The sequence below is a fragment of the Etheostoma spectabile genome, chromosome 2 (genome assembly GCF_008692095.1).
Source record: "Etheostoma spectabile isolate EspeVRDwgs_2016 chromosome 2, UIUC_Espe_1.0, whole genome shotgun sequence".
Classification (NCBI taxonomy): domain Eukaryota; kingdom Metazoa; phylum Chordata; class Actinopteri; order Perciformes; family Percidae; genus Etheostoma; species Etheostoma spectabile.
In genome coordinates this window covers 30769248-30778478 of record NC_045734.1, presented here as the reverse complement: position 1 = coordinate 30778478, position 9231 = coordinate 30769248, and the positions used below count along the sequence as shown (strand labels likewise).

General features: G+C 39.9%; 1 protein-coding gene across 1 annotated transcript in view; it reads right to left on the bottom strand.

Moving 5' to 3' along the window:
* Positions 1-9, bottom strand: part of patl1 (PAT1 homolog 1, processing body mRNA decay factor) — a 22931-nt gene extending 22922 nt beyond the window's left edge. Inside the window, exon 1 of the mRNA XM_032539338.1 lies at positions 1-9. This exon is cut by the window's left edge and continues 103 nt beyond it. The gene's annotated coding sequence lies outside the window, so the exon portion shown is untranslated.
* Between the last annotated feature and the right edge of the window lie 9222 nt (positions 10-9231).

Genomic DNA, 9231 nt, shown 5'->3' with positions numbered 1-9231 from the left:
TGCGTTGCGGAACAACGTGAACGAGCACGTATTTGGGGGCGGCACCGGGCGCTGCTGTTGTACTTATGCGGCATTCATGTTCATGTTATAGCAGTCACGCCAAGTGAATATGCAACTTAGAGGTTCAATGTCAGTGATCAATCCGTTTAGTAGTGGAATATTCCTTGGGGGAGTTGACATTACCAAGAATTAATGTTCATATAAACACATCAGGAATTGTATACAAGAAGTCTCTGCCCTCAGGAGGATTAAAGAGATTCAAACTTGATATTGAATATTCTTTCACTTACTGTGAACTAGAAGTTCAATCTATCAGAACAATCTGTCATTTGGTCTTTCACTGTATGTATACTAAAATATTTTGAATTGATGGTCAACATCTTAGAAGACAGAACACTGGGCAATCAATTCAATTTAAGGATAAAGATATTTGTATTTGTTTTGAAGGCAATGAGATGGACAAATGGCGATGTACCTATGTTCTTTACTACTAATAATAAAAAATAAGAATACAAATAAAATTATAGATTTTTCTGGGTAAAATAAAATAAATGAACAAATAAATAAAAATGCATTCACGTACTTTTCAGATTCCCCACACATCAAGTCGTTGTTGTTACTTTGGTGTGTTTATGAGCTTTAAGTCGTGATGTGGAAACAACATGGGCACTACAAAAAGATAAAACAACACGTTGATCGGTTTCCAATATTTATCTTCAGTTTGAAGCTGATTTTCTTCCAGACGTGCTGCACCAGTAACGTTACATTCCCTAAAATATTGCTTTAGCGTACCTGACTTGTGCTGCCTTCCAGGCAACCCATATCCCGTGTTTTCACAACCTTCTACCTGTGAAAATGCCCTTGAATGGCAGTCTAACCCGTTACTTACCTGTGAACTCATGCAAGATCATAATACTCCCAGTTACAGTTTTTGACATCACACACACATACATGACAATGGCGTCCCCTGTTGATGCTGTACAGACACAAATGGAAACAAATAGGCATAAATAGGCAATGTACAGTAATTCCACACATTGTAATCAAGACAATACACATGCGATTGTGTACTACTACAGGTTACGTTTATCAAATCAAGCCCAAAATATGTCGCAGACTACAAATTGCTAGCATCAGCTAGCGCTAGCTAACATCAAAGGTTTGTTGTGGCTTTACCTGGAACGCTACCAAGTCGTGAGTTGTGACTTGAAGTCGTAACTTGCAGCCTAAAAACTGTGTCTGGAACGCAGCATTGTTATCAGGGTTAAGGCTAATAAATAACATATTACTAATCTAGGTCACCCTATATAGTCTATTGCAAATTACATGTGAACAAAATAAAGCGCAATACATGAATTAACATTTCTTATCAACCATAACCCATATCTACGGTGACCAATGAAGATGTTTTCTTAATGTTCTTGTGTTTTGTCTATTTGCGTGTGTTTCATTAAGTTGCAGTGTGTTTGCCCCTGCCGGCCACCGTAAATCGACCACCATCAACTCAACATTTACGTTCATGCGTCATGTAATTTTTTTAGATATGTTAAATTCCTCTGTGTTTGGTTGCTAACTTGTGACCAGCAGTGAACCATCTTCGTTAAGTAGGTCCATTTTCACTGTAATGACATTACAGAAGTCTCTCGTTAGCATCTTGTAAGCTACTTGTTGCAAAATGACATGCAACATTTACTACAGCCACTAGAGGTTGCTGCCTCAATACACATAAATACATATATAAGTTGAATAAGCTGCTTGTACATAAGACCTATGGGGTTGTTTTTCTGGGGGAGGACAGTGTTAGCAACCTTAGACACGACACTGGTGGACTCAAATGCACAACTCATAACACAATAAAAAGTTTAACAAAAATGTTTACTTGGCAAAAGTTCAACAAAGAACAGAGCTCACTTGGAGGACATGAGTTGAGTGACTGTTGGTTGAATGGTGTTTTGAGCTAACGTTAGCAATCAAACAATCATAGATAGCTAAAACGTTTTTGAAATGACTGCTAGCTTAGCTACAAGCTAGCAATCAAACCCAACAAAGGCTGTCACTTGACTGGTATTTTGAGCTAACGTTAGCAATCAAACAATAATCACGTCTTTGAAATAATTCTTATCTTCTGTTATTGGTGGTTTGAAAAAAGTTTATTATTTCATGGATTTCACAAATTTCAGTATGACACGTTATGCCATAAACTGTTTAAATCTGAAAATGCGCAACTCAAATCTGCACTCAACTTATACATCGGGCAGTGACAGTAATTATGATGGGAGCAAAGGAGGAAGTCAGGTGACATAGTATAAAGAACGACAAATCCAGATTGTAGATGGATGAATCAAACAAACACCAAACTTTGAGCCAGGAGACTACTGTTTGTGTCCTGTGTGAAGTCTGTTGACTACTGTAAAAATTAGTTAATTGTAACTTGTATGTTACGCTATGTCATCTACATAACTACTTCACAAACTTACGAAGGAAGTTACATAACATACTTATTTTTACCCAAACCATGATCTTTTCTAAACCTTACCAAGTAGTTGGGTTGCCTAAATCAAACCAAACTTCAGTTTGTTTGGGACTGCATAAGAAAGAAGGTGAAGTTGCCATTTTGTTTAATAATGCTTTCCAATGTGATAAAATGTAAACACAAAAATGTACCCCTTTTGAATATCGGGCTCTTCAGTTAAGGAATTATCTTGCATTCTGTTTAGCTATGGGCTGACCGAGCATGTGTCAGTGCCCAATACAAAAGGGGGCTCACTCTTATCAGTTCTCACAAAACGTGTATATTTTTCCAGTGTCACTGATGTTGTACTCGCCAACCACTCCTTATTAAAATGATTCCCAGTGTTTGTACTAATGTCCAAAAAGACATCTTCACTACAGTAAATCACAAAAAAAGCAGAAAAACTTCAATAAGGCTTTCTCTGCCACTCCTGCACTCTGTGTACACCTTTGTTGACGAAATGGTGGATAATCTTAACACTTAAAATGAAGCTCAGTGTAAATTTGTTCAGAAAGACTTCTTAACTTCATCCACCTCTCTCGTTTCCTAAAACTGAACAGCTGTTTTGAGGTGTTAAACCAACCAGAAGCGGCCATGAATTTCACCAGCCAATCACAGCATGACATCCCTGCTTTAAATCTGTTCTTGTCTCTGCTGCTGTCAGTTTTCATTTCAGGCAAAGAGTGCAACACTCCTCCTCCCCTTCCACCTCCAGTCATCATCACCCATGGCACCCTGGGTCCTCCTCCAACAGACCGCTCCCATTGGCTCCTCGGTCCGGTCTTCAAGCTCCATCACACCACCACCAGTGTCTAGACTCCATCGGGGGGAAATGTCTTGGTTTTCTACCCCTTTAAAGACATATTTTATAACGATGGAGTCTAATCTCCAAAGACTCCTATGTATGTTTGTATGTACAAATAAAACTTTGCATATCTGCAATAAAATCTCTCCGGATTGAAATCTTATTGTTGCTCTTCCTCTTGCAAAGTTATCTAGGGTAAATAACCATGGAGAAATGCCACACTGATCAAGCTTCAAAACAGAGTATGTTGAACAGAAATAACACGTCTTATTTGCACCTGAACTCTTCTCTACCAAATCATGTAACAAGTTTGCCTGCTTCTTTAAAGACAAAATTAGACAAACTGTTAGTGCCTCCGTATAAGCTGAGGGATTCAGGTTCCCTCCTAAAAACAATTCCATCTGCATTAAACAACTAAATCCCATCAGATTTATTTTAAAGATTATTTCCCACAATGAGGAACGAGACAAGAATCTCTTTACGGTATTGTCCCACTTTTAATGCTAAAGGTGGGTTTGTATTATGCATACCAATGGGAAGCTGTTGTCTCACTTTGTACCTTGGCTAGTTCCTTCCCCTCTGGCCATGGGGGTCAAGGGGTGTTTCAGTTTGTGGTTTGCATGCCTTTGTTCTCAAGACAAAGGGCTCACCAGCTGGAGGTTAGTACTGTCTGATGACAACCAGGTGGGAGATTCCTCAGCATATGTGTCTGTTAGCATATGCGATCAGTTAAACGTTGCACTGTAAAGGAATCAGCATAATCAAATACAAAAGAAGTTTTAACCTGACTACATCAGTTTGGTCAAATGCATTTTCATTACACCATGATCAAACATAGTTTTTCCTCATAGTACACGTTGCCTGTAATTATTTAACAGAGACGGCCTTTCCCACAATGGCTAAACTGGTATGACTTTTCTTCAGCATGGATACACATGCATGTCTTGTAATCATCTGTGACTGAAACTCCTCTCTCATTGGTCACACTGGTATGGTCCAGTGTGGTCAAGTAGATTTTTTTCTGCTTCTGCTCTAAAAGTATCTGGAACTCAGAAACTGCAACACCTACAGACACCGGACTTGACACTTCAAGTGTCTCACTCACTCCTCAGATAAAAAAAAACTAGATGACTGAATTTCTAAATATGTTCATGTATCACATGCCTTTGTAAATCTTGTAACCAAACTGTCTGTTTATGTATGCGTAAGTAAATAAAAACTTCTATGACAAAAGACAATGCTGACAACATGGTTGTGCTACATGTGGATATTTTACATTTGGGTCATTAACTTTGAAATGCGTGCAACAGAAACAAACTTATTTTCAAACAAGAGAAATGGTCTTGTAGTTATTATAAGAGAAATGCATGTCAGTTAACATTTTTGTACAAACAAGACATGTGGCCATAAACCAAGCTACTGCCAATTTCTGTGAAAACATCAAATTGAAAGCATAGTGTGTTTCTAAAGATTTGTACTTTAGTACTCTCAAATATATACAGATTTAACAAATGACACATGCAGTAGCTTGGACAAAGTAAAAGATAGGGTGCTGTCAAAAACAGCACCTACTATGGCAAAAATTGAAGGTGCGCAATTGCTCATTAACTTACATTCCAGCTAGTTTCACCACTGCCAGCGACAGCAGTCTTGCTTAATACTAGACCAATTTCAAAGATTGCTGTTAGTCACTTAGACATAAACATATGGGAAAATAGGGTCCAGGTTGATAATACCCAAAGTTACATTTTAAGATAACGACTCTATGCTGACATATTAAAACCTTTGACAACTCCAGCCTTATTGTTGACATTATAGGCTTGTAAAGGTTTTTGTAACAGTATCTCAAACACACCAGTGTACTTACAATCTCACTTCTAGATGGAAAAGGATGCAAATATCTTTTTTCCTACACACAGTCTGAGCTTTCTCCATCTATTTCAGCACAGCAGTGTCTCTTGAAGGATACGCAGCGAGTTTCTTACTGTGGGCACTAGTACGGCTTCTCTTCGGTATGGCCATGCAGGTGCTGGTTGTAACTCCCTGGCTGACTGAAGCCTTTACCACATTGGTCACACCAGTAGGGTTTAACACCAGTGTGGACACGGAGATGTCGGATGTAGCTTCTTGGCCAACTGAAACTCTTTCCACACTGCTCACACCAGTTTTATTTCTCATCGGTGTGAACACACTGGTGCTGCTTGTAACTGCTTGAGCAACTGAAACTCTTCCCGCTGTTCACACTGATATGGCTTCTCTCCAGTGTGGATACGCAGGTGTTGGTTATAAGTACTAAACTGAGTGAACCTCTTCCCTCAATAGTCACAACAACACAGTTTCTCTCCAGTGTGGGTACTAGTGATAGACCGATTTTATTGGGCCAATATTTGCGTTATTTGCTGCTTTTGTCGATAGGTATTCAGGCGTCCACAGGCAGCTCTGTGTAGCTGGAGACGCTGCAGTTCACGTGCAGACCCTGCACTGCCCCTCCGCCACTGGCACCATGGCAGTCTCAAATTACAAATCAAGAACTTTATTTCAGTGGCTACTTTTTAGGTTTACTGTTTTCCTAAATTGTTTAAATGTGTTGACAAAGGACATGTTGTGATGACCTGAGTGTATCTGTCTTATACTATGTCAGAAAGCAATGCATCATCAAGGCTCTGTTGTAGATGTTACCCTTGCACAGTTAACCAGATGCAGTGCACCCATCAACATGATGCACATTGCACACATAATTTGGTGATATGAATGTAAGATGATTACAGAAGTGACACTGATCTGTATTTTTGTTATTTATTTTTAAAGAAATGACGTAAATTGAGGGAGCAAATGCCGTATCGGCTCCAAATATTGGTTCAAGAAAATCGGCAGCCTGTGTCCGACATCGGCTAAAGCTGAGAAAAAAACAATTGGCATCCGCACTAAAATATCCATATCGGTCAATCCCTAGTGGTACGCACATGATTCTTATATGTACTTAAACAACGGAAACTTTTCCCACATTGGTCACAGGGGTGTGGTTTCTCTCCAGTGTGGACACGCAGGTGTACTGTGAAATTAACCCACTGACTGAAGCTCTTTGCACATTGGTCCCAGTGTGGCCCGGTGTGGTCACTCAGGTGATTTAATTGTTTTTTTCAAGATGATTTTTTGGATTTTCCACCTTTAATGGACAGAAAAGCTAGGTGAGAAAGGGGAGAGAGAGGGGGGAGTCACAGGTTAGACTCAAACCCTGGACCTCTGCAGCAAGGCATAAACCTATGAACCCATGAACTCTGATAGCTAAAATGGACACTGGTCTAAGTTATATTTTATGTTATATATTTTTTTAATTTGATTATACTTTATTAATCCCACAAGGGGAAACTACACTTTACACTCTAAAGTTGTTATTAAACACATTACACACAGGCCTGAATTACACACACATGCTCAGGACCTATACTTGCACTAATGGAGAAATGTCAGAGTGAGGGGGTTGCCCATGGAAAGGCGCCCCAAGCAGTTGGGGATTCAGTGCCTTGCTCAAGAGCACCTTGGCAGGGCCCAGGAGGCTAATCACCTCTCCAGCTACCAGTCCACCATCCTTCTTTGGTCCGTACGGGGACTTAAACCAGCGACCCTCCGGTTCCCAACCCAACTCCCTACGGACTGCCACCCATATAGTCTAAATTGTAACTTGTTTGAATGCCTTGTTCTTACTCTTCCACATTATCAAAAATCATCATCATAATGGATATTAAAATCACCAATAAGTAGGTGATTTTAATACCCATGTGGACATTGACAATGATAGCCTAAGTATTGCTTTCAACTCACTACTGAATTCAATTGGTTTTACTCAGAGTGTGTATAATACCACTCACTGTTTGAACCACACCCTCAACCTTGTGCTGGCATATGGCATCAAAATTGAAAATGTAATAGTATTTCCACAGAATCTTTCATTAGCAGACTGTAATAACTTTTGAATTCTTACTACCCGAATATACGAAATAAAATAAAATCTTCTACACTAGATGCCCATCTGACAGTGCTATAGCTAAATTTAAACAACATTTAATTTAATTCCGTCCTTAACATAGCAGAGGACCTTTATGTCCTTCCCAAATTGACAACTTTGTGGACGTTGCTACGACCTTGCTACGGACAACTTCAGACTCTGTTGCTCCTCTCAAAAAGAAGATGATGAAGCAAAGGAAACTAGCACCTTGGTATAACTCCCAAACTTGCGAATGAAGTGTAAGCATGCGCTGAAAAGTGCAAGCTGCCTGTTGCAGTGCTCCGTCACTGGTGCTACTGTGACACAGAGTTTCCCTTCGGGGATTAATAAAGTATTTCTGAATCTGAATCTGAATCTGAAAACAAATCTTGCGTAAACTTGAAAGTAAACGGAATTCCACCAAACTGGAAGAATCTCGTTTGGATTGGTAAGACAGTCTGAAAGCATATAGGAAGGCCCTCAGAAATGCCAGATCAGACTATTACTCGTCACTTATAGAAGAAAATATGAACAACCCAAGGTTTCTTTTCAGCACTGTAGCCAGGCTCTATTGAGCCATCTATTCCTAGAGCTCTGAATAGTGACAACTTCATAAGCTTCTTTAATGATAAATGAAAACAATTAGAGATAAAATTCATCACCTTTTGCCCTCAACTTCTAACAGTTCACCTTTAAACGCAGGAGCGATGGAAAGAACGACAAGACCTGACATACTTAGACTGCTTCTGTCCTATAGACATTCAACAATTAATGTCTAAGGTCTCTTCAGTCTCTTAGACACCATCCCAATACTTAAAGAAGTGTTACCTGTGGTTACCACTCCATTACTAGATATGTAAATGTAAATGTAAATGTGCTGTATTTATATAGCGCTTTTCTAGTCTTAACGACTACTCAAAGCGCTTTTACATCATACAGGATACATTCACCATTCACACACATTCGTACACTGTGACTGAGGCTGCCATACAAGATGCCACCTGCTCATCAGATACACACTCACACACATTCACACTCCGATGCGCACACATGACCACGATCATTTAAAGTAGCTGTGATAAAACCTCTTCTGAAAAAACCCTGCCTTGACCCTGAGGTCTTAGCAAACTATAGAGCTATATCTAATCTCCCCTTTCTCTCCAAGATCCTTGAAAAGGTAGTCGCTGATCAGTTATGTGATTTTCTACATAGCAATAGTTTATTTGAGGATTTTCAGTCAGGATTTAGAGTGCATCAATTAGAGTGCACAGAGACGACACTGGTGAAAATGACCAAAGACCTTCTAACTGCTGCAGACAAAGGACTTGTCTCTGTGCTTGTTTTACTAGATCTCAGTGCTGCATTCAACACCATTAACCATACCATCCTGTTACAGAGATTAAAACATTTAGTTGGCATTGAAGGAATCACACTAAGCCCTATTTATCTGATCAATCTCAATTAGTTAATGTTAACAATAAATCTTCCAGATACGCTAAAGGCAGCTTCCTGTCTGGGTGCGGGGGACAGACACCATCACCACATTTAAGAGGGTTAGGGAGAGTTCTAGCCCGACCAGGCCCCTCTCTTTACCCTGTCTCTCTTAATTATGCTGTTATAGTTTTGGACTGCTGGAGGGGGGCTTCCTTAGACACACTGAGCTCCTCTCTCCTCTCTTTCCATTTGTGTGCATCCATGTTCCAGAAATGTTTGTTAATAACCTAGATCTGGGGAGTTATTCCCCAGAGTCCTTTTCCCCCCAGCATGTCTCCTTGGATTAGGGAGGCTCCAAAATCATGGTTGCAGCTGTCGCCTTGTGCTGCTACACGTCCTGCGATGCCGTTACATCCTGCTACGGTCTGCAGTGCACTGCTGTGCAATGAACTACAACAAACTACTATTTTTAGTCACTGTTCCATTATCTTTTAC